Below are 25,797 nucleotides of genomic sequence, written 5' to 3' on the forward strand. Positions count from 1 at the left end.
GTGATAGAGATGGTAACAGAGACTGAAAAAAGCACAGCACGAGTCCATTCCAGTAGCAAATTAAAAGGACCAGCACTGTGATAATTGAGAATTTCAGTGGTGATACATTCACACTAACATGTAATGGGTTTCATCATAATTTCCCAGGTGGCATTAATGACAACCTATTTAAGGTTTTGAAACTTCCCTCAAATATAAATGGTTGCACAGTGTCACTACTTGTCACAGCCAATGCCAGCTCTGGTGAGCAGCCTCCACCTACCCTTTAGTGTAATGAACACATTAAATGCAAAGAGGGGAAAAAATCCTTTCCATTTGCTCACTGCTCTGAAATGCTTGTTTCCATAATCAGCCAGAATGGATGAAAAGAAAGAATGCTGATTATACATGATGGGGCACCTAAATCAAGTTCTCCCCTTTCCAGAGCTGTACTAGGCTGTACATTAGCCAGCAAGAGATGCCTATTAAACAATATTATATTCCCTGTGTAATAGCCACCACCACCAAAACCTCCCACTGCATTGTGGGAATCTCTCAGAGCCTGTCTTCAAGGGATTATTATTGCATACGCCACAGACATTTAGGGTAAGCAAACATTTCAAGCTGATGAACTGCACGGAAGCCCAGTAAATTACAAGAAAATCTCTCAACCATAAAACTGCTTATGGGTAAAATGCTTCAGTTTTAACATGTCACTATCTCATAAAGCCAAACAGTCTCATTATTTTAGGAGATGGTATGTGTTGGTATGGTTGCTAAGGGGAAAAAGAGAGAGTAAGAGATGGTTTCCCCTCCCGCTCCAGAGAATATAAAATAAAAATGGCCATACTAGGTCAGATGAATGGTCCATCTCTCCCAGTATCCTGTCATCTGACAGCAGCCAGTGACAGATGCTGCAGAGGGAATAAACAGAACAGGGCAGTTTCAAGTGATCTGTCACCTGTCATCTAGTCCCAGTTTCTGGCAGTTGAAGGTTTGGGGACACCCAGCGCTTGGGGTTGCATCCCTGACCATATCGGCTAATAGCCATTGATGGAACTATCCTCCATGAACCTTTCTAACTGAGGAATGGCCTTTTACCAAACTTAGTCTTGTTGCTAACTTTGCAAAACTTAAGTCACTTGAACTTCCTGCCATTACTAGAGCAATAAAAATCGTAATTACTTATTCATTTTTATTTCAGTTGCAGTATAATTACAGCCATTTAATACAAAGTGTAACTCACAAGTGAAGATATTTTGCATGTTAAATGCTGTAAAGGTTGAGGTGTTGATATTCAGCAGAACTTGACTCATACCATAAGTGCTACACTAAGGGTATGTCTACAGTACGAAATCAGGTCCAATTTATAGAAGTCGTTTTTTTAGAAATCGGTTTTATATATTCGAGTATGTGTGTCCCCACAGAAAATGTTCTAAGTGCATTAAGTGCAGTAACTCGGTGGAGTGCCGAGGCTAGCGTCGACTTCCGGAGTGTTGCACTGTGGGTGACTATCCCACAGTTCCCACAGTCTCCACTGCCCATTGGAATTCTGGGTTGAGATCCCAGTGCCTGATGGGGCTAAAACATTGTCCCGGGTGGTTCTGGGTACATATCGTCAGGCCCCCGTTCTCTCCCTCCCTCCGTGAAAGCAAGGGCAGACAATTGTTTCGCGCCTTTTTTCCAGACGCCATACCACGGCAAGCATGGAGCCCGCTCAGGTAAGCGTCACCGTATGTCTCCTGGGTGCTGGCAGACATGGTATTGCATTGCTACACAGTAGCAGCAACCCATTGCCTTCTGGCAGCAGACGGTGCAATATGACTGGTAGCCGTCATCGTCATGTCCGAGGTGCTTCTGGCCGCGTCGGCCAGGAGCACCTGGACAGACGTGCGCAGGGACTAAGTTTGGAGTGACTTGACCAGGTCATTCTCTTTAGTCCTGCAGTCAGTCCTATTGAACCGTCTTATGGTGAGCAGGCAGGCAATACGGATTGCTAGCAGTCGTACTGTACCATCTTCTGCTGGGCAGGCAAGAGATAGGGATGGCTAACAGTCATATTGCACCATCTTCTGCTGGGCAGGCAAGAGATGAGGATGGCTAGCAGTCGTATTGCACCGTCTTCTGCCGAGCAGCCATGAGATGTGGATGGCTTGCAGTCCTTCTGCACCGTCTGCTGCCAGCCAAAGATGTAAAAGATAGATGGAGTGGATCAAAACAAGAAATAGACCAGATTTGTTTTGTACTCATTTGCTTCCCCCCCTCCCCTGTCTAGGGGACTCATTCCTCTAGGTCACACTGCAGTCACTCACAGAGAAGGTGCAGCAAGGTAAATCTAGCCATGTATCAATCAGAGGCCAGACTAACCTCCTTGTTCCAATAAGAACAATAACTTAGGTGCACCATTTCTTATAGGAACCCTCCGTGAAGTCCTGCCTGAAATACTCCTTGATGTAAAGCCACCCCCTTTGTTGATTTTAACTCCCTGAAGCCAACCCTGTAAGCCATGTCGTCAGTCGCCCCTCCCTCCGTCAGAGCAACAGCAGACGATCGTTCCGCGCCTTTTTTCTGTGCAGACGCCATACCAAGGCAAGCATGGAGGCCGCTCAGCTCACTTTGGCAATTAGGAGCACATTAAACACCACACGCATTATCCAGCAGTATATGCAGCACCAGAACCTGGCAAAGCGATACCGGGCGAGGAGGCGACGTCAGCGCGGTCACGTGAGTGATCAGGACATGGACACAGATTTCTCTGAAAGCATGGGCCCTGCCAGTGCATGCATCATGGTGCTAATGGGGCAGGTTCATGCTGTGGAACACCGATTCTGGGCTTGGGAAACAAGCACAGACTGGTGGGACCGCATAGTGTTGCAGGTCTGGGACAATTCCCAGTGGCTGCAAAACTTTCACATGCGTAGGGGCACTTTCATGGAACTTTGTGACTTGCTTTCCCCTGCCCTGAAGCGCATGAATACCAAGATGAGAGCAGCCCTCACAGTTGAGAAGTGAGTGGCGATAGCCCTGTGGAAGCTTGCAACGCCAGACAGCTACCGGTCAGTTGGGAATCAATTTGGAGTGGGCAAATCTACTGTTGGAGCTGCTGGGATGCAAGTAGCCAACACAATCAAAGATCTGTTGATATCAAGGGTAGTGACCCTGGGAAACGTGCAGGTCATAGTGGATGGCTTTGCTGCAATGGGATTCCCTAACTGTGGTGGGGCCATAGACGGAACACATATCCCTATCTTGGCACCGGAGCACCAAGCTGGCGAGTACATAAAACGCAAGGGGTACTTTTCAATAGTGCTGCAAGCTCTGGTGGATCACAAGGGACGTTTCACCAACATCAACGTGGGATGGCCGGGAAAGGTACATGACGCTCGCATCTTCAGGAACTCTGGTCTGTTTCAAAAGCTGCAGGAAGGGACTTTCTTCCCAGACCAGAAAATAACCGTTGGGGATGTTGAAATGCCTATAGTTATCCTTGGGGACCCAGCCTACCCCTTAATGGCATGGCTCATGAAGCCGTACACAGGCAGCCTGGACAGTAGTCAGGAGCTGTTCAACTACAGGCTGAGCAAGTGCAGAATGGTGGTAGAATGTGCATTTGGACGTTTAAAAGCACGCTGGCGCAGTTTACTGACTCTGTTAGACCTCAGCAAAACCAATATTCCCACTGTTATTACTGCTTGCTGTGTGCTCCACAATATCTGTGAGAGTAAGGGGGAGATGTTTATGGCAGGGTGGGAGGTTGAGGCAAATTGCCTGGCTGCTGGTTACACGCAGCCAGACACCAGGGCGGTTAGAAGAGCACAGGAGGGCACGGTATGCATCAGAGAAGCTTTGAAAACCAGTTTCATGACTGGCCAGGCTACGGTGTGAAAGTTCTGTTTGTTTCTCCTTGATGAAACCCCCCGCCCCTTGTTTCACTCTACTTCCCTGCAAGCTAACCACCCTCCCCTCCTCCCTTTAATCATTGCTTGCAGAGGCAATAAAGTCATTGTTGCTTCACATTCATGCATTCTTTATTCATTCATCACACAAATAGGGGGATGACTACCAAAGTAGCCCAGGAGGGGTGGTGGATAAGGGAAGGAAAATGCCACACAGCACTTTAAAAGTTTACAACTTTAATATTTATTGAATGCCAGCCTTCTTTTTTCGGGGCAATCCTCTGTGGCGGAGTGGCTGGTTGGCCGGTGGCGCCCCAACCACGTTCTTGGGCGTCTGAGTGTGGAGGCTATGGAACTTGGGGAGGAGGGCGGTTGGTTACACAGGGGCTGTAGTGGCAGTCTGTGCTCCAGCTGCCTTTGCTGCAGCTCAACCATACACTGGAGCATACTGGTTTGGTCCTCCAGCAGCCTCAGCATTGAATCCTGCCTCCTCTCATCACGCTGCCGCCACATTTGAGCTTCAGCCCTGTCTTCAGCCCACCACTTACTCTCTTCATCCCGCCACCTCTCCTCCCGGTCATTTTGTGCTTTCCTGCACTCTGACATTATTTGCCTCCACGCATTCGTCTGTGCTCTGTCAGTGTGGGAGGACAGCATGAGCTCAGAGAACATTTCATCGCGAGTGCGTTTTTTTTCTTTCTAATCTTCACTAGCCTCTGGGAAGGAGAAGATCCTGTGATCATTGAAACACATGCAGCTGGTGGAGAAAAAAAAAAGGGACAGCGGTATTTGAAAAGACACATTTTATAAAACAGTGGCTACACTCTTTCAGGGTAAACCTTGCTGTTAACATTACATACATAGCACATGTGCTTTCGTTACAAGGTCACATTTTGCCTCCCCTTACCACGTGGCTACCCCCTCAACCCTCCGCCCTCCCCGTGGCTAACAGCGGGGAACATTTCTGTTCAGCCACAGGTAAGCAGCCCAGCAGGAACGGGCTCCTCTGAGTGTCCTCTGAAGAAAAGCACCCTATTTCAACCAGGTGACCATGAATGATATCTCACTCTCCTGAGGATAACACAGGGAGATAAAGAACGGATGTTGTTTGAACGCCAGCAAACATACACTGCAATGCTTTGTTGTACAATGATTCCCGAATACGTGTTACTGGCCTGGAGTGGTAAAGTGTCCTACTATGGAGGACGCAATAAGGCTGCCCTCCCCAGAAACCTTTTGCAAAGGCTTTGGGAGTACATCCAGGAGAGCTGCGAATGCCAGGGCAAAGTAATCCTTTCACATGCTTGCTTTTAAACCATGTATAGTATTTTAAAAGGTACACTCACCGGAGATCCCTTCTCTGCCTGCCGGGTCCAGGAAGCAGCCTTGGGTGGGTTCGGTGGGTACTGGCTCCAAGTCCAGGGTGAGAAACAGTTCCTGGCTGTCGGGAAAACCGGTTTCTCCTCTTGCTTGCTGTGAGCTATCTACAACCTCATCATCATCATCATCATCTTCTTTGTCCCCAAAACCTGCTTCCATGTTGCCGCCATCTCCATTGAAGGAGTCAAACAACACGGCTGGGGTAGTCGTGGCTGAACCCCCTAAAATGGCATACAGCTCATCATAGAAGTGGCATGTTTGGGGCTCTGACCCGGAGCGGCCGTTCGCTTCTCTTGTTTTCTGGTAGGCTTGTCTCAGCTCCTTAAGTTTCACGCGGCACTGCTTTGGGTCCCTGTTATGGCCTCTGTCCTTCATGCCCTGGGAGATTTTGACAAATGTTTTGCCATTTCGAAAACTGGAACCGAGTTCTGATAGCACAGATTCCTCTCCCCATACAGCGATCAGATCCCATACCTCCCGTTCAGTCCATGCTGGAGCTCTTTTGCGATTCTGGGACTCCATCATGGTCACCTCTGCTGATGAGCTCTGCATGGTCACCTGCAGCTTGCCACGCTGGCCAAACAGGCAATGAGATTAAAAAGTTCGCGGTTCTTTTCCTGTCTACCTGGCCAGTGCATCTGAGTTGAGAGTGCTGTCCAGAGCGGTCACAATGGAGCACTGTGGGATAGCTCCCAGAGGCCAATACCATCTAATTGTGTCCACAGTACCCCAACTTCGACCCGGCAAGGCCGATTTAAGTGCTAATCCACTTGTCAGGGGTGGAGTAAGGAAATTGATTTTAAGAGCCCTTTAAGTCGAAATAAAGGGCTTCATCGTGTGGACGGGTGCAGGTTTACATTGATTTAACGCTGCTAAATTCGACCTAAAGTCCTAGTGTAGACCAGGGCTAAGCTACCATTTCCATGCACCTCCACTAGATCATGGAAACAAGTCAAGGGCTGGATTTTGATTCTTCAGCTTGATTAAATGGTTCTTTCAATTTGGTATTCTCTCCTTTCATAGTTGTCATCATTTTAAGATTTTCATCTTATAATATTCACTTATTAAAAAAGAAGGATTCCAGCTCCCCAGAGGCATACACCGCCTAATTCTAGCCCTGATGGGACTTAGGGTCTTGCATCTTGGCCACATATTGCCTGCCGTGCAACTCAGACCACGTCAGTTCCATTGTAGAGGTAGAAATGCCACAATTATTGGAAGGGAGGAAACTTTTTTCAACTTTGTATTTGTTCATTATTAACATTCCATACAAGTATCAACAAACTCTTATTCATAACCAGTATTTAAGACACCCATTTGTGTTTTGTCAATCTTTTTTTCGGATAAATGGTGTTTAAAAAACTGCAGTGGTTTGAGTTGGTGGAGTGTTAGAAGTAGTCCTGGAGGATATGGCATAGGGAGGTGGATCAAAGTTGCACAGCAAATGCTACATGCTACACCTCTTTTCAAATGGATATCACCATCATCTGTCTTTTTTTGTTGCTTGAGTCGTTGCTTGTGAAAGTGAAAGGGCAGCAGGGTAGTGGAGACATGTTGTCCAATCATTTGGCAAGGCTTGTGAAATGGTTTGGGAACATTAGAGATAACAGAAATTATCATTATAAAAGCAAGTTAATAAAACTGTCCTTGGTGGCACACTCTCTTCTGGAAACCTAATGCTACAACTCTCAGCCAAGCCAAACTCAATGCTTGTCATTAGAAATTGGTCCCACATGCCACAAGTGACAAACTACACAAATGCCATCTGACTAGATCAGAAATTATTTTGCAGATTACTGTCCAAACTAGCTGGAACCAGGCCCATCTGGATAGTCCCTCTTCTCCCAGGAATTGTTCCACTCTACAAACTGTATTTTTATCTTGGTTTAATTACCACATTTTAGAGACCTTGAACTGCTAAGGAACCATGGAATTGAGCCATGAAATTGGTTCCATGAAACATTTTCTCATCCTTGTTTGCTATCTCGTTATAAGTGACTTCGGCATGCACACATTGGACGGGGCAGAAGGAGCAGGGGAAGGAAGGCTGGCCAAATAGCACGCTTGGAGAAAATTTAATTACACACCTGTGTATCTGTAAAATTTGTCAGAGGAAAAGAAATCTAAGAGACAGCTCCATTGTGTCCTTTTAACAAACAATGGGAGGGGCTTAAGTCTCTTCTCGCTGGCAGCCGTTTACTCTGCTGTAGCTCCATGGGTATTGGTGGAGTTACTCCCATTATGTGTGAGTGTGGGAGAAAAATGGGGTGCTGCGTACATACCTGGCACATTGAAGCATTCTCTCTTGTTGCTTGTTAACACCTCAGAGTTAAAAAAAACCCTGAAAAAAGGGAAGGAAACGTCACCTGTTGGACTTTTTAATTGGTTTAAAACTGGCTCAGATCAGGAGAGTGGATTGTTCAGGAGATTGATAATCGAATTCCACTGAGTCATTTACTGGTACAAATCTGATGTAGGTAATGGGAGTGGATGGGTGAGAAGATTGTCTTGTCTAGTTGTTTCCTCCATATGAAATGTTCATTGGAATTTTGTGTGTGTGTGTGTGTGTGTACACACTCTCCCATTCATGGCTCTCATGCCGCAAACAGCTCTAAACTGCAGAACTGTAGCTTCTGAGCTTCTTCTGTTCCAACTTTCTACTACCCCCAAACAGTGGTGAAAAGAAAGACCAAATGTGAAACAGATATTACAAAAGAAAGCTAAACTCTACACTGAAATCTACAGGTCACTTAACAATAAAACAAAATGCTGGAACATCAGGTTGCCTTAAAACATCCTGTTTATCACTTGCTAAAAGGAATGGGGGCATTTATGGCCTTGATGGTCTCTGAGACCTGGAAAATCTTCCACATCCTTCTGTGTGGATTTCCTTTAGCCTTCTAAAGCTTAATGATATGAATCAATCGTTACCAAAAGCCTCTGCAAAAATCTCATGTCGTTTCTACTACGAATTCCACCCAACACTCAATTTTTAATCAATAAAACAACTTGAACCTTCACCCCTAATTGGAATTGAAATATTTTTGAAGTTTGAAAGGAGAGAGTCTGTTAAATTATCTTTTTTTTTGCCCTTCTTTTTATCTTTGTGCATCTCTTGGTGCTGGCCAGACTCCAGAAACATGAAGCAAGAATGACCAAATAAGACATCTTGAGAGAGTCTGTTCTTGTGCTATTTCTGGAATAACCAGGAAGAGGAAGTACCTGAAATCTAACAAGATAGTCAGAAGTTCCATCCCAGTTTTCCAGACTTGAAGATTTGGATGAACAATCAAACATCAATTCATTCCTCTGAACTCAACCTCTAGATCTTCTGATGTTCAACCATCTCTCAGTCTAAATGGAATTTCCCTCTCACCTTAAGACTTTTTATTGTCCTGCTCACTTCAGATTCTACTTGATTCCACTCTGAGTGGAATAGAATTTGGTTACACCAGACCCCAAGTAATATATAATCTAACTCAAATAAGCTATAACAGAAAACAACTCAAGCTTGTAAAGGCTCATAGATATCCCTAGAAATGGAATCAAAGTGTCAAGGTTTTGTGATAGAAGTGGGTTTTAAGGAAGGATTTGAAGGTGGACGTGGAGTGTGTAGGACACACAGCCAGGAGCACAACAAATGCCATGAAATGGTAATTTACATTTCTACAGTGCCTTCCATCCAGACATCTCAAAGCTTCTTTCAAACATTAACCCTCCAACCACTTCAGTACAGTAAACATATCTTTTTAACCATTTTTGAGGAGGAGAAGAATGGTTCTGTGTGTGAAGTGCAGGGACAGGGAGTAAAGCGATCTGGATTCTGTTCCAGGCTTTGCCACAGAGTTACTGTGTGATCTTGGGCAAGTCCCACAGCAAGTCTGTGGAACAGCCAGGAACAGAAGACAGGCTTCCAGGTTCCCAGTCCTGTGCTCTGACCTGTAGACCATGCTTCCTCAGAAGGGGCGAAGCTAAGAGTGGCAGAAGGAGATGGTGTGAGCAGAGCGGCTGGGCGCAGTGTTGGGGACTTGGGAAGCTATAGGAGGAGGGGAAAGCAGAGAGGTGGTAAAGGTTGGAGTTGTGCAGTCCTGAAGATGCGACATAGAAACTTCAGTGTTATTTACATATTAAACTTAAACCCACTCAGCCCTTAATATGCGTTCTAAAAAAATTCACTGCCAAAGATAACAGTATGCAAAATAGGTATGCAAATTATCATAATCAAATACAACATTAATGAATACAGTACATTATTCACGGCCTCTGTTGTCCTCTGCCCTGTCCCACAATGAAGGCATCATGCTAAATTATATTATCACTGTCCCTTCCATGGCAAGATGCTGTGCGACGTCACAGACCCAGCATTAGAATTTCACCAATCACTCAGGAAGAGTGGCTTAGCTAAGTGGCAATGGAAGTGAGCATCTGAGATGCACACAGATGTCTAACACAGTTGCAAAGGGTACATCTACATTGCAGCAGGGAGCATGCTTCCTACTGCGGGTAAACAGACGTCCTAGCTTTGCTCAAGATAGCACTCCACAAATCACAGTGTAGCTGGAGGTAGCACTGGCAGCAGCTTGGGGCAATTGCCTGAGTACAAACTGGCCCAGATCCCTGGAGGTATCCTGAGCCACGGCCCATGCTATCCCTGGCTATACTGCTATTTTTAGAGCACAGGCTCAAGCAGAGGTAGTGTGTGTCTGTCTACACATGCTGGGAAGCATGCACCCAGCTGCAGTGCAGATGTATCCAAAAGGAGCATGGAAAATTACCAGCCAAGTCATTTACTTTTTGCAGAAATATTCTCCTCCCAGTTTGCCTCAATATGGAAATTCCTGTTAGATACGTATTTCTGTAGCTTGTAGCCAATTCCACTTGTTTTCCTTTTTGCAATCTCACCTGTCCTTGAATTTGACTGAACAGACCTGTAACTGGTATGGTTCTTAGGGCTTGGAAAGTACATTTGTATGAGAAATACTCTGCAAAATTCAGGACCTCAACCCCCTGCAGAGTAGTAAGGCCTGTCTTTGGGTTTGATAGTTTTTATATTTTATGCTATTTTTCTCAGATTGATTTCTGTGAAGTACCTCTGGGTATTTGCCAACAAACGCTGCTCTAGCTGCACCAATTCTTTGCTTATATTGATGGAAGAAAGAGAGCCCTTCTGACTAGAAATTTGACCTCCCCCCAAGTTTTTCCTCCCCAGGAGCAAAAATACAAGCAATACTGATACTTGGTTTGTAATTCAGGGCCCATTTCTGTACAGATTGATGTGATGATGCATAAACAATTTGCCACTGCTGCATGGATTGTTTACTCCTGTATTCATTGATATGCATAGCACACTAGAAAACGGAGAGCTTCTCTAGGAGGGTATTGTCAGATAAGTTGTCACATTAGTCCCTACAGAGACTGATCAGATACACGGAGCCAGGAGAGGATTTACCAGTAAACACACCGTGCAGTGGCACAGGGTCTCAAGGGGGCCTGCAGAGACGTGCGAGAAGCAGTGCAGCAGGGCTAAGACAGCTCCCTGCCCGCTCTACCTCCCTCCCTCCGTGCTGTGCCGCTCCCGGAAGCAGCTGGCATGTCCCTGCGGCCCCTAAGGGGAAGGGATGTCTCCACCCGTTGCCCCTGCCCCGAGCGCTGACTCTGCAGCTCCCATTGGCCAGGAACTGTGGCCAATGGGATCTGTGGGAGCGGTGCTCGTGGGCAGCTTATTTAGAAAAGGAATTATTGTGCCAGGTGCACAGTGACGTTTTCCCCCCAGACACTGACTTCTCTTGAATTTATACAGCATTAGGTGAAAGGAACTTCCCAGAGGTTATGTAGGCTACAAAGATTCAGCACCCAAATTCCATCCAGATAATGTTTGAAGCAGATTACTATGACACTGATGAAGAGGAGATAGTAGTTACTCTAAAGTTACTCTAAAGTCTTTATTTGAGCAGCCTGAAAGAAGAGTTGCCCAGGTATCTTCTTTTCGGCACAGGTCATCCTGAGGCATAAAAACACCCCATTTTGAAGGGGGTATGAAAAGCCTGATCCTCCTCCCATTAATTGCAAAATTCTCATGAATTTCAACAGGAGTAGGTCCTAAAGGTAATCTTTAGAACCTAGCTCACTCAACATGAAGTAGGACATCCCCACTTCTAATACTGTAAGGGTAACCCACTCAAACATGGCTTGTGGTGAGCTCACTTTAGAGCTCATGCTCAATATTCAGTTCGTTTTCTTGCTATGGGAAAGTAACCTGTACATTTCCCCCCACAGAAATACACCATTAAAACTGCACTGAAATTTGTACGGAATTTATGATGCATGTGATTGGATTTCTGCCATAAATAAATGCCTCACCACTGAAGCTTTCTGGGACTTTAGCTTGGTACTAGCCGCCATCACTAAATCCAGTCGAAATTTTCTGTAAATAAATGGGGTTTCATTTTTTGATAAAATTCATAAATTAAAATTTTTAAAAGAGGGACAGAACCATTTTCTCCTTTACCCATCCTTTACTTCACCTTCCAATCCTTTTTTCAGTGGGGAAGGGCTGAAAAGTATGATGTATGCTCAAATATGGAAATCAAAGCTAGCAAATTATATCTGGTCTTGGACACACAGTGGCCTTATGATCTGAAGGCTCACAAGCAAGCAGAAAAGGACATTCCAGTCCCATTGCCAGAAGGAGCTGTGGGAGGGGGTCTGGCAGTGAGTTGTTGGCAACCACTTTTGGCCCTACTGAATGGGACTGAAACACCACCCTCCAGGCAGACTTTTACTTTGCTCTGGAAGAAGTCAGCCATGTGTGAACAGTTTCAGGATTTGGATGGTGAATCTTTATGAACAATTAAAACCTGGCCTTCTGAAGGAAACAGTCTATTGATGTTAGCAATAGGGATAAGCAAATTTTTAAAAAAATACTTAAGTCCTTCTAAACCAATAGATTTGAGGCAGTGAACATCTGGCTTTCCACCTGCTAGCTTGACAGACTCAGATTCAGACTTTAGATTGCCAGGCTCAGCCTGCTAAATATCTCAGTAGATTCGCCAGGAACATATGAAGTCCTCTACATACCCAGTCTAAACTAGTCAGCAGAACTTGAGTTTCAACCATCAGATACTTGCAACTACTTCAGAATGACGTGCCAGCCAGTGATTATCCACAGAAGTTATTTAGTGAAGAGTATCAAACGACGAAATACGAGAAAGCTTACAGAAATTTAGCCAACAGCAAAAGAGGCTTCACTGAGCAAACAGCATGGCATTTGCCCTGCTCTGTCTAGCTTTGTGACAAGAACTCAGAAGACCCTTAAGCTCTGACAGCAGTTGTCCAAACTCCTTTTGTGCCATCTGTGCCACATGCCTGGAGGATGAACTCTGCAGGACTTTTGTGGTGATGTGATAACATTTTCATTTCAATGGCTCATACATAGATAGCACTGAGCAGAAATTGCTTCATGGCATGACAGTGTTTATATATACAACACTCTCCCCTTACTGGCCCATCCTAAAGGGACATGAGAATTCTGTGTTGTGTGCATGGTTAATGCCAAAAAAATGACACCCTGGATGATATAACAAAACACTATAAGCTAACCATAAACAAAAATAGTAATTTAAGTGTTAGTTTTTGTTCAATTCCAGTGACATTTCCAGATAAGAACCAGTCCCCTAGAAATGCATCCAGGTGCCCTTATCACGGTTATGCTTATGCTGATTGTACTATGTAAATGAAATTTTTCTGCAAGTTGCAGCATTTGTCTGCTCACTTTTTGGAGCAAACTGCTCATGTACCCAGACGAAGTCAGGAAGCTAAGTTCAACAGGCTGATGGTGGAACTCAACATAATCTCAGATATCATAGGTGAACTGCATCAATTAAAGGATGTCAACAGCACATCAGCATGGGACAGCACCAAAACTGCTGCTCAGCAGTTGACATGGCAGACCAGATGGTACGCTAATGATGTGCTGTCACCTTTCAGCTGGTAGAAACATCCACCTGTATCTCCAGGGGTGATGTCTTCATTTGGAACACTACACAATCCACTGTTTTGCTAATGTTAACCAGTGGCTTGTGAGGACAAAGGGATGCAAATATCAGGCTAGTGACACGCTTATCCAATTAGCAATTCAAATGGGAAAAAACAATGTCAAAAGAAATATTAAAGGGTCAACGGCCCCATAAAAGACAGTAAATTCATGCTGGCATTTTGGGCTGATGCAGTCCGCTTAGCACAACCTCATCTCTTCCCTGCCCCCTTTGAATTAGTTCCGCTGGTGTTAAGGCCACTGAAATACAATGGAACTATTGTAAAACTACTGGAATGATGTTATTACTATGAAGGGATCAGAACATTTATTTTTATAGTAATCCCTCCACTAGGCAAGACTAGCTAGTATGTTTGTGCAGCTTGGTTTCTTAGGTAATAGTGACCTGGCTTGTGGTATTCATTAGTGGACCTGTGCAAATAATTGATTTTTTTGGTTCACTGGCATATCTGAAAAAGAATTTTAAAGAATAGTTTCGGCTCACCCTGAAACCAAAGTTTTTCAAAATTTTTGGCAAATCAAAAAGTTGGGAAAAATGTTTTGGGTTGAACAAAAGGTTTTGTTCAACCTGAAATGAAGTGTTTGTTTATATTTCAGGGGGTGTTAGCCAATTTTTAAAAAATAAATCAAATCAAATTTGGAAACTGGGCTAGATTCACAAAACCCGTGGGGTGGTGCTTTCCCCTCAGTGACCAAGGCATTTACTGGGGATGTGAGAACCTCATGCTCAAATCCCTACTCTCGAGCATCAATATATCCTTCTCTGCCTTCCCCCCAAGTTCATGGATTTAGCCCAGCATTTCTGACATTTTTTGATCAAAACAATTGGCTGAAATTCACATGAATTTGTAAAATTTTTGGTAGGCCAAATTCTGCATATTTCCCAGGGAAAGGGAAGAAGTGGGTAGCTCTATTAATTAGCAATTGAATTTGATGCCATCATTTGGTGGTGTTACTCCACAGTGCCTCTAGCAGTGGTGATGCTGTATGCACAATATTTACAACAATGTAAGTATTATTGGTGAGACTGCTAAAAAAGACAAAGGGAAGGACAAGCTGAGAGGGTCAGGAGGAGCACAGGAGGAAAATGACATCAGACAAGTGGAAGGGGCTGAAATTACATAGGGCCTTGAAGGTGAGGAGAAGTAACATGCAGTCAGTGTGGTAATAGAGAGGAAACCTTTAAGAAAATCACTCACTCTCAATAGCTGCTGTTCTAAATTAAGGCCCAATTCTTCATTTGGTGTTAGAACTCCACTGACTTCACTGAAGTGACAGACATAATGGATGGAGCAAAGGAAGATGTGGGTTGTGGGGTGGGGACAGGACAGGGAAATGAGTAGTAATGAACATAAAGAGGGCAACCAGGGGAGAAGAGAGACAGACACAGATGAAGCAACAGGGAAGAGGGTAAGGACAGAGACACTGGGGTTAGCCATGGAAGAGGGATAAGTCTGGAAAGCTGGGACTTGGGAAATGGAGTTTTGTTTTAGCATGGCAAAAGAGACTCACCCAGGAGGAAAAATACAGCCAAAGCTAAGTGAATGTAAATATATGCTCCAGTGACAAATGTGGGGGTGCTCTTTAGTGATTGTTAATACAGTCTCTGGATCTGTCACTAATGTGGTGTGTCTGTCCCATAATTGGGAGTGGATATTTCCCCCTAGGAATTTGACTGGGTAGCAGATGGAGGACCTAATAGTCATTTAAAGCTCTTAAAAGTTATTAAGACACCATGCCAGAATGAGTATCATTGGTGGGCGGATTCTCTGAAATATGAGCCTGGTGACCAGGGCTTCCACACTGCAAAATGAGTGGGATTGGCCCCATGCCACAGTGGGACTTGGGCTTGAGCCCATGCCCTTGGGCGATTCTGCAGGCCTGAGTTGTTTCCAGGGCATGTCAGAAGCCTTTGTGTGTGGCTGCTAGGAGATTTGGGGCTTAAACCTCAGTCTGAACTTGGGTTTACTATGCAATGTAGACATCCCCTTAATAACTCTTTCTTGCTCTTTTGTGCAGAGCACCAAAACCAGTGTGAATAGAGTGAGACAGGTAGAGAGAACCATACTGAGAGACCCTCAGACTTACAGGGGACCTTTGTTCTGGTGTATTTGAAAACTGTGTTGGAATTGGTTATTGGTATAGAAGGGGAGATGTATTTGGTTCTGGTCTGAGAGTGGAAGAATCACAAGATTCCACCTGAGACAGGTAATGGCAGAGGCATAACACTTTAGTGGGTGTCCTCAGAGAGGGGACCCAGGTGCAGCTAGTCCTGTAACCATGACAACTCCTACTGAAAATCAGCCTCTTCCTGGGATAATCTTTCACACACAAGGAATTTTAAAAGATTGTATATTCCCCTCCAGCGTCCTTTATCATTTTAATTTGTAAATGATTTTGAAATACCTGTTGTTACCCTCCCCCAAAGGTATAAATGTTAAGTAGTAAAATATAAGCTGCTTTGATCTCTCCATTAGTGTAAACAACACAAAGATGTTGTGTTCTATTTACAGAAAAACTAATAAACACAAAAAAGATGAACTATATGGTCATTATCAGTTGTTGTAAGTTATTTTTCATTGACCGAGCTTTGTAGCTTTCTTAGTTAAATTCTGGGACAAAGAAAATACTTGTAATAGTTGATAGTAAGTGAAAGGAAGAGAAATAACATGTATTTTATTTAATGAAGAATAATGAGTACAATTCTAATCTTTCCATTACAGTTTTCAACAAGAGGGTTCTAATTAAAAGATTACATTCATGACTATGAAATTTTCATATTTAAACCCCAAGAATGCTGGCAATATACAGATGCTTGCAATATGTGTAGAACTAATCAGAAAATGTCCAATTCCAACAAAAAAGTGACAATTTTTTCAGGAACAATTTCACAAAAAAGTCCTGTTATTGACCAGCGTGCATTTCTACAGTAATTTTCATCTAGTTTACAAACTTTATAGACTTCAATCATTTTACCCACACTGAAATGCACATTGCAGACACACCTGTGGTGGAGCACGGTAGCTATTTGATAGTATAAAGGATGGTTATTGTCATTCCAACCAGTTGTTCCATACTTAGGAGTTAAACTCAACTATAGCCTGACATGCTGATCTCATCTGGGACACCTGAAAATGAAGATCTTTTCCCATAGGGCCTTGTTATAAAAATATTCAGGAACCTGACCTTTTTGGCATTCATACATCTGTACTAGCCTTGGCTCCAGCTGAAATACTGCTCTGGGGGTCGCAGCTGCAGCACTCAGCTTGTTGACATAGAGCTGAATTTGGCCACTTGTATTATTAGTACTTGCCTGAATTATACACCAACCTTCAGTTTGTATGTGCTGGCGTGCATAGCTCTGCCAGACCTTCGACAAGATGCCATTAGTGTTAAGTCTGCCTGGAGAGCTGTGACAGATGAAACTAACCTATTAAATTGTCAGTAGACTGATGCCACATTCACAGACAGGAAACAACATGCAGCACTAACAAGAAGGTGTACTTTTATTCAGGGAAGGATTCCTACTCCTGTGGTCCTTAGCTGATCTCTCAACACCCCTTTCCTATGGCAGCTCACACATTCCTGGACAAGAGTCCTTTACCATACATAGACGACCAGCACTGCCAGAAAGCTGCAAACTATAATCTTATAGCATGCCAGCATTGGTGGGAAAAAGACTTTAACATGCTAAGTAAATTCAGGAGTCCATTGCTGCACCTGACTACTTGTCCACTTGATCGTAGATCCTGGACCAGGCTCAACAGGCTACTCTCTGGCTTGTCCAAGGTTACCACAACTATGCAACTGGCTTGGCCTAGTTTCCTCTCCATGCTGGGACTGTGGGGCAGCTTGCAGACAATAACTTATGCGGTAGAAGAGTGCACAGCTCAACCTCTGGAAGGTGGTTTGCAATCTCTCTGGTTATGGAATCTGGACATTGAGCTCTGATGTCTGCACGAGAGGAAGCATATAAACTACATACATGATTAAGAAGTGAAGTTGAGAAGTTTAAAATAGTGAACAAAATCTTCAGGGCGGGTTTAGGAACGTAGAAAGTGGCTTCCTAAATAGGCATTTTTTTGGACCTCAAGTTTAATACCCCTATTCTTGTGAAAAGTCACCTAGGATCTTTAGGCCTTTGGGTATAAATTTCAAAAGTGCCTAACAGACAGATTTTAAAAGGTATTATGGAGCCTAGAGGTGCAGATAGATACCTACTAGGATTTCCAAGAGAGCCTAGGTACCAAACTCCCAGAGCCAAATGATCAGGATGACCTTGGTTTTATATCTCATCCAAAAGACAGTATCACAATGCTTTTGGGGAGAAAAAGTGTGGTATTTGCCCAGCTGTATTGCATCTCACATTATTTGTTGTACACATCTTCTGCTGTGCTGGTCCTCCCATCTCAGTCTCCTGCCCAACACCATCTCATAGTATTAAAAAGGTTTGTTCCAGCTACAGCATTATTCATACATGCCAGTTCTTAAGTACAGCACAACTATTTTTCTACCTGATTTCACAGCTTTATAATCGTTTGGGGGGAAAACAGGCTTTTGTTGTTGTTTTAATTTAAGAATTAACAAGGCCTTTACTAGAATAATAGAAACTGCCTTTATAGAAAAGCGATCATTATCGTTAACAGAAAAAAAAAAAAAAGAAGCTAAAACGTGCCTAATAGCTGGAACTTGCCATTTCTGGCTGTTAGAAGAAAAAGAAACTCATTCTGCAATGAAAATAATGGGAAAAGTATTAGACTTTGAAAGCCAACTTTAGGTACTCTATATATAGATAGATATGGGGATTTAATTTTCCTTTAACTTACTTACTTTTCTTTTATTGTTTGTGTCACGCTGTCTGGAGTGATTCACAACTGTGAGTGTCTACCTCAGGGCAGACTGTCAGAAACAGGGCAGACACCCCAAGATGGTGGTATGTTCTGTAATTAGATTTCACCCAGCCAGTAACAAATGTGAAGTGCTGGATCACTATACCAGTCTTACCATGGAGTCACAGACAGTCCCCTTAGACTCTCCAGTCTATCTTGCCACCCAGACAAACTGAACTTTGAGATAATGGTCACTTAAAACAAAAATCACACCATATCAGGTTTCTCCCAGTCCCAAGAAACCAGTCACTTATCCCAGGTCAACTGGCACTCCACATCTTTCACCAAAGACAACGCTGGCAGCTAATTCTACAGTAAACTAAGTAAAGATTCTTAGACTGCAGTATTAATAAGGGTCCAGTCTCCTAAACAGCTACCACATCAGGAAGATTATTACTAATATTATTAGAGTGAGAGACCCCAGGACCACTTGAGAAACAATTGCAACTTATCATAAGTCCCTTTATTAACCAGTCCACTAGGCAAATACACACTCTCACAAACACTGAAATAACAGAGCAGAGAGAGCGATAGTACAAAGAGTTGACTGGCATCACTCATGTCTCCTGCTGTGGAACCCTGAGTGCCAGTCATTATTTTCCTCATTATCCTCCTCCTCCTCATCAGCAGTGGTTGTCATCCTGCTGTCTCCCCAGGCATGAACGCTGGGCTACAACTTTTATGATGTTACATTGACTCCAAATGGGTTTATGCATATTTATGAAGATTTCAGCCCCTTTTCCTTATTTGAACTTCCACACCCCACTACTTTTGAAGTGCCCTGTTTGTCATAGGATAACTTGTTAGTTCCCCTTATACTCACTAACATTTATGTTGCTCAGTCACCCTAACAACTGGTGGTTAGCACATTGCTGATACTCTACGTCTGCAAAAAAACTCCAAAATACTCTAACTGGCACTTTGCAGTATATATTTCCTAAAACCCAGCAGTTTAACACACTTAATGCAGCATTCTATCTTATGACAGCTTGTGATATAGGGTCATTGCTATCTTGTATCAACATATCATTTAGGGTCACTTTGTGAGTTTCTCATGTCAAGTCTTTCTTTGGACTTGAGGCCTCCTTTGGCTAAGCTAAATATCTTACAGGCCCGAGGCCTGTAGGCCCTGCGTTACAACATTAATACTTATATTAGCCCATGAAAGCTTATGCTCAAATAAATTTGTTAGTCTCTTAGGTGCCACAAGTCCTCCTGTTCTTTCTGTTTCCTAAATGTACCTGGTGGATTTTATCCTCAGCTACATTAGATGAGTTGCTTCTCATCCTTTTTTATCTTACTCTCTATCTGTTACCAAGAAAATAACTGCCTGTACTTGGTTCAGGGAAAACTTCAACCATAAAGAAGATGGTACTTTAAAAAGTATTTCTTAAACAATGTAGTTTTTTAAATGTATAAACCTGCACAGCATATTTTTTCAATAGGAAAACACTGGAGCTTTCCTTTATTACATAGTTACCCATTACTAAAGAAGAAAATGTTGGTGTCCGAGGCCTTGATCCATGGTGCATTGCCTTCAATGGGACTACTCCCATGTTTAAAGTTAGGCATGTGCTTAAATGCTTTGCTGGATGGGGCTTTACTACCAACTGGAGCGTTTACTGGTGTGCATTGTGTCACTGATGCAAATGCTCCTTCCAGCGGTGTTTGCAGAATCAGTGTCATACACAAATATCTATAATGTCTGCCTTCATTTCAGTGGCCGTGCAAACCACGCAATCATCTCCATGGTTTAAAGCTAGAACTGAAGCCCTGGAGGGAAGAGGTTAGTGAGAGATCTCCTGAGAATCCAAAATCTATGTAGTTTTAAAAAAATAATATTTATTTATTTAGTAAATAACTCTGAGTTAAAGCATAATTGCAAAAAGACTGGAAAGAAATGCTCCCTTCAGTGCCATGAATCCTAATGTCCTTGGGTTAAAAAAGAGTACATTCTGCATAATGTTTTTCCATGTTCTTGCTTTTTCATCAGTGTGATCCCAATGCTCTATCGGTCTAGCTGGTCTTGAAAACACAGAAGAAAATATAACATATAATTTTTGTCTTGTGGGTTGAGGTTTAGTGTATTAATCAATGTATATTAATAGGGCCTGATCCTCAGATGCCTCTTAGCAGATGCTCAGCACTTTGCAGGATCAGACTTTTATTTATTTATTTATTTTTGTACACCTAAAAATGTACATTGTCGTGTAATGAAATATAAATGCTTTGGGCTCAGTTATGATCCTCACTTAAGTGCATATAACCCATTAGTCAGGGTGTGTTATGTCTCCCCCTCTGTTCCTGATCCACAGAGGATGTAATTGTGTTCCAGACCCAAGATATAGAGTCTGACTCTGTACTCAGCCTCAAACTTTCAGCATTGGAGGTCACTGATTCAATCCTTCCTTGAAGTTGGCCAAGGTGGTCGCCATTACACACACAAAGAAGCAGTAATTTTGAAGCAGTGTGGTCCAGTGGCTAGCACACTGGACTGCTGCTCAGGGGACCTATCTTTTATTCCTGGCTGTGCCACTGGCCTGCTGGAGGACCCTGGACAAGTCAGTTTGTCTCACTTTCCCCATCAGTAACATAGAGATAATATTACCTCATTTAGAAGTGCTTGTGATCAGTATGTGACAGCTCTATAATAGCTATGTATTTAATTATTATTATGGTAGTGATGGCAATTATTAATACATCAGGGTTCAATTTCTGGCTCTGCCCCATACTGCCTGTGTGACCCTGGGCAAATCACCCGGGGGTCAGATTTTCAATTTACCCCACAATGTGGTGAGCATTTCTGAAAATCTGGCCCCAGTTGTGAGCACTGAGTGTTTGAAAATCTGCCTATGAGCTCTATCAAAAAGCTGCTCCTTAATCTGTTTGTTGTACTTGATTTCCCCCATCTCTAAAATGGGAATGAAAATAATCCCCTTTCAAACCAGCTGTGTATCCAAACCTGTGGTGATGGGGGCCATTTAACTATGTAGATAAGGAGGGGATGTACCATACGCTGTACCTGGCTCTCACAGCTCAACATAGTTCACATTGCACAGACGCTCCATGCTGAGCTGCATTCCATGGCAGTCTTTGTCACAAATAATGTGTAGAAAGGGCTGTACGACATTTATACCAAGGCTGAACAAAATATAGCCTCAAAGGGGCAATTTGGGAAGGCAAAAGCCAACAGAGCCTGAATTTAGCTCTGTGTGATTGTGTTTTCTCACTGAATTTCATAAACAGTTAATGTCCGTCCTCCTCCCCCACCCCCACATCAACCCCCACCCCCAAATTTTGGAGGGTTGGGAGTGATGTAATATTAATCAACATTTTACATTTATCAAAATGGAAAAAAATCTGCAGGGGGAGTGATAGAAAAATAGGCAAATATGCAGGAGAAGGAGTTAGCAAATGGAGAGCATCTGCCGCTGTAATCTCAAGTGCTGCTTACCTGCCAGTCCCGGAACGTACTCATCATCATGCAGGCCTAGGGCTGCCTTCAAGTCAGCAGACTTGCCAGCCTGGGTATGGCACAGAAGAGACGCAGGGAAAAAAGACCTAGGGGAATTATTTACATGACTTTGATTTCTGCACAAATCTAGCCCTAAAAGGGCACAGCTGTCACTCCATTTGCCAAAATCAGCAAGTAATTATGTAAAGATAACATCATTGTACATTTGACTTTGTCTCTTGCCATGTCATTAAGACACCAATAGATGGACCACTTGGACTGTGCAACCTCATAACAGTAATGTGAAATGCACAGAGCTGAAAGTTCTCCTCCTCCTGCTTCTGCTAAGCTTGTTATTTCCCCTAATAGAGACTAGAACGATCGAAAATTAGCAGTAGAAAAATTGGCTCCTCTTTTCTGAGTAGACGGTTTAATTATTCCTGAGCACAATGTACCTGAAGGATGATAAGAAAAAACGTTGATCTCATGCGTTAAAAAAAAAAAAGTTACATAACCTAATATTCTCTGGTTCCTGGAGCAATCTCTATTTACCCAGCTTTCTTTTAATCACATTGAATTTAACAACAGGAGAAAATAGGGGCTGTCTGGATTCTGACAAGATTTCTTAAAAAAGGAAAAACAAACAATGGTTGAAGCTAATTATTTTCTGTTTAATTTTCCTTTGCGCTTTTTGAGGGTGAGAGCCCCAGTAAATTGTTGTAGCACCACTCAAGACAATGGAGCAATGCTGATTCGCATCCACTGAGAACCTGGCTCTTGAAAATTCAAATCTCACTTGAGAGCGAGCAACACGGCACACTCATGGCTAGCTTTCCCACAGTGCTGAATGGATACTACTGACATCGAGAGGAGTGTGGGGGGGGGGGGAGAGTTGTGCGTGCACTGGGAAATCTCAGGGCAGACTGTTAGACTCACAGTCAGACTCCCCACTCTGTCAGACTCACAGATCCTGCATGCTGTGGGGAATCCTGCCCCCACCCTTCACCTTATGGGAGTGTTCAAAGCCCAAACCACAGTAGGATCACCACAGCTCTGCTAGGTGGGGGAAGCCTGCAGGGAGTGAGCACAGGTGCACACTTGCATGCGTTGGAACTGTGCACCGTGTTGGCTCTCTCCACAGCAGCATGGGTAGAAGGTTAGCAGAGCAGAATCATAGCTAGTAGGGCTCTGCTGCCATGACTGGAGTGGGTTTGCAGTGGTTCCGCTGGGTAAGATTCCAAGCTTTGTACAAATGAGGAGTATAGCACCCACGGTGTGATTCCCCACTCATTTATGCTTTATAAAATCAATACTAGCCTCTAGTTAACTTTAAAAAATCCCCAGTCTGCCATCATGCATTCCATGTCTTAACAGAACCTGCCATTTTCTCACTAATCAGAGCCCTCCTCTTGCCAAATTCCATTACTGGGGGTCACAAATCCTGACAATTTCCCTATGAATGAGATTATGGCCTCCCAGATATTGGATTGTGAATGGCACCGTACTGTGAATCAGTCAGAGAGAAATGGACCATTGCTGCTGCAAGACCACTTGAAGCTTTGGGAGTCGGTTAAATAGGAAAGAGATATTTCTTCTGTTCACACACTGTCAAGGTTCCTCCCCCACTCTGAACTCTAGGGTACAGATGTGGGGACCTGCATGAAAAACCTCCTAAGCTTATCTTTACCAGCTTAGGTCAAAACTTCCCCAAGGTACAAAATATTCCACCCTTTGTCCTTGGATTAGCTGCTACCACCACCAAACTAATACTGGTTACTGGGGAAGAACTGTTTGGAAACGTCTTTCCCCCCAAAATACTTCCCAAAACTTGCACCCCACTTCCTGGGCAAGGTTTGTTAAAAAGCCTCACCAATTTGCCTAGGTGACTACAGACCCAGACCCTTGGATCTTAAGAACAATGAACAATCCTCCCAACACTTGCACCCCCCCTTTCCTGGGAAATGCTGGATAAAAAGCCTCACCAATTTGCATAGGTGACTACAGACCCAAACCCTTGGATCTGAGAACAATGAAAAAGCATTCCGTTTTCTTACAAGAAGACTTTTAATAGAAATAGAAGTAAATAGAAGTAAAGAAATCACCTCTGTAAAATCAGGATGGTAGATACCTTACAGGGTAATTATATTCAAAACATAGAGAACCCCTCTAGGCAAAACCTTAAGTTACAAAAAAGATACACAGACAGAAATAGTTATTCTATGCAGCACAATTCTTTTCTCAGCCATTTAAAGAAATCATAATCTAACGCATACCTACCTAGATTACTTACTAAAAGTTCTAAGACTCCATTCCTGTTCTGTCCCCAGCAAAGACAGCATATAGACAGACAGAGACCCTTTGTTTCTCTCCCTCCTCCCAACTTTTGAAAGTATCTTGTCTCCTCATTGGTCATTTTGGTCAGGTGCCAGTGAGGTTACCTTAAGCTTCTTAACCCTTTACAAGTGAGAGGAGTTTTCCCCTGGCCAGGAGGGATTTCAAAGGGGTTTACCCTTCCCTTTATATTTATGACACACACAAATACTCTGGCAGTCTGCAATGGTGAGGGATAAATTCCTAGAAAAGGGCATAACAGCTGAATAGCACTTAGATAAAATACTATATTTGCTGAAGAATGCCAGAGTGCAGCTGTGAGTTTTTCTGTCAACTATACAGGAAGATTATGACTGACAATATTTAGCGAGGTTGCTTCTGTGTTTACATGCTGAACAGGTGCAGTAAAATGTGAAAATATCTAAGATTTCAAAGACAATTGATCAAAATGCACTAGACTGATTTCATTTACTTAGTATCACAATGAGACCTTTAGTTATTTTTTTTTTACAAGAAAGAAAGGACGCTGCTAAATTGTTCAGTTTGTGTCCAGACTTTAGTTCTGATTGTTTTAGAACAGAATGAAATAATCCAGCCATATGTGAAGACAATGCCACTCACAAGATTTAATTTCTCAGGCAGAAAGGCAGGAGCCAGGAGATCTCATAAACGGTGTTATCTCCCAGTAAAAGTGTTAATACAAATCTTTATCATTTCATGTCTGAATATATTTCAACAGAGGAGCCTGGAGGGAACAGCAAGGAATAGGGTTTAAATGCAAAAACCCTGCAAAAAGCAATATAGGTAATTTGTTCCTCCTGTTCTCCCTTAAGAAAGGGTTGCTTACATGGAGAAATGAAATGAAGATTCCTCTGCAGCTCCACTGCTCTGTGACTAGGGATACCAGTTAAAAAAAAGAAGAAGAGGGATTGCAGTTTTGCTTGGCAAGAATAAAGAAAGTCATTAAACACAGAAGGGGTTTGTGTTGCATTCTGAAGGGAAGGGAGGGCTAGGAGGTATATACATGCACAGAAACACTTGCTTGGGAAGCTGACCGGACTTTTACTGCAATGAGATCATAGAATCATAGAATATCAGGGTTGGAAGGGACCTCAAGAGGTCATCTAGTCCAACCCCCTGCTCAAAGCAGGACCGATCCCCAATTAAATCATCCCAGCCAGGGCTTTGTCAAGCCTGACCTTAAAAATTTCTAAGGAAGGAGATTCCACCACCTCCCTAGGTAACCCATTCCAATGTTTCACCACCCTCCTAGTGAAAAAGTTTTTCCTAATATCCAACCTAAATCTCCCCCACTGCAACTTGAGACCATTACTCCTTGTTCTGTCATCTGGTACCAGTGAGAACAGTCTAGATCCACCCCCTTTCAGGTAGTTGAAAGCAGCTATCAAATCCCCCCTCATTCTTCTCTTCCGTAGACTAAACATCCTCAGTTCCCTCAGCCTCTCCTCATAACTCATGTGTTCCAGTCCCCTAATAATTTTTGTTGCCCTCCGCTGGACTCTTTCCAATTTTTCCACATCCTTCTTGTAGTGTGGGGCCCAAAACTGGACACAGTACTCCAGATGAGGCCTCACCAATGTCAAATAGAGGGGAACGATCACGTCCCTCAATCTGCTGGCAACGCCCCTACTTATACATCCCAAAATGCCATTGGCCTTCTTGGCAACAAGGGCACACTGTTGACTCATATCCAGCTTCTCGTCCACTGTCACCCCTAGGTCCTTTTCCGCAGAACTGCTGCCTAGCCATTTGGTCCCTAGTCTGTAGCGGTGCATTGGATTCTTCCGTGTAAGA

General features: G+C 43.4%; 1 long non-coding RNA gene across 1 annotated transcript in view; it reads right to left on the reverse strand.

The window, feature by feature from the left end:
• Window positions 1-23,985, reverse strand: part of LOC142072967 (uncharacterized) — a 47,718-nt gene extending 23,733 nt beyond the window's left edge. The window contains exons 1-2 of the long non-coding RNA XR_012669599.1: window positions 23,929-23,985; window positions 21,652-21,758 (exon numbers count right to left, since the gene is read on the reverse strand). This is a non-coding gene — a long non-coding RNA (uncharacterized LOC142072967). The remainder of the gene's footprint in view (window positions 1-21,651; window positions 21,759-23,928) is intronic.
• Between the last annotated feature and the right edge of the window lie 1,812 nt (window positions 23,986-25,797).

This window comes from Caretta caretta, chromosome 8, assembly GCF_965140235.1.
Source record: "Caretta caretta isolate rCarCar2 chromosome 8, rCarCar1.hap1, whole genome shotgun sequence".
Taxonomy (NCBI): Eukaryota; Metazoa; Chordata; order Testudines; family Cheloniidae; genus Caretta; species Caretta caretta.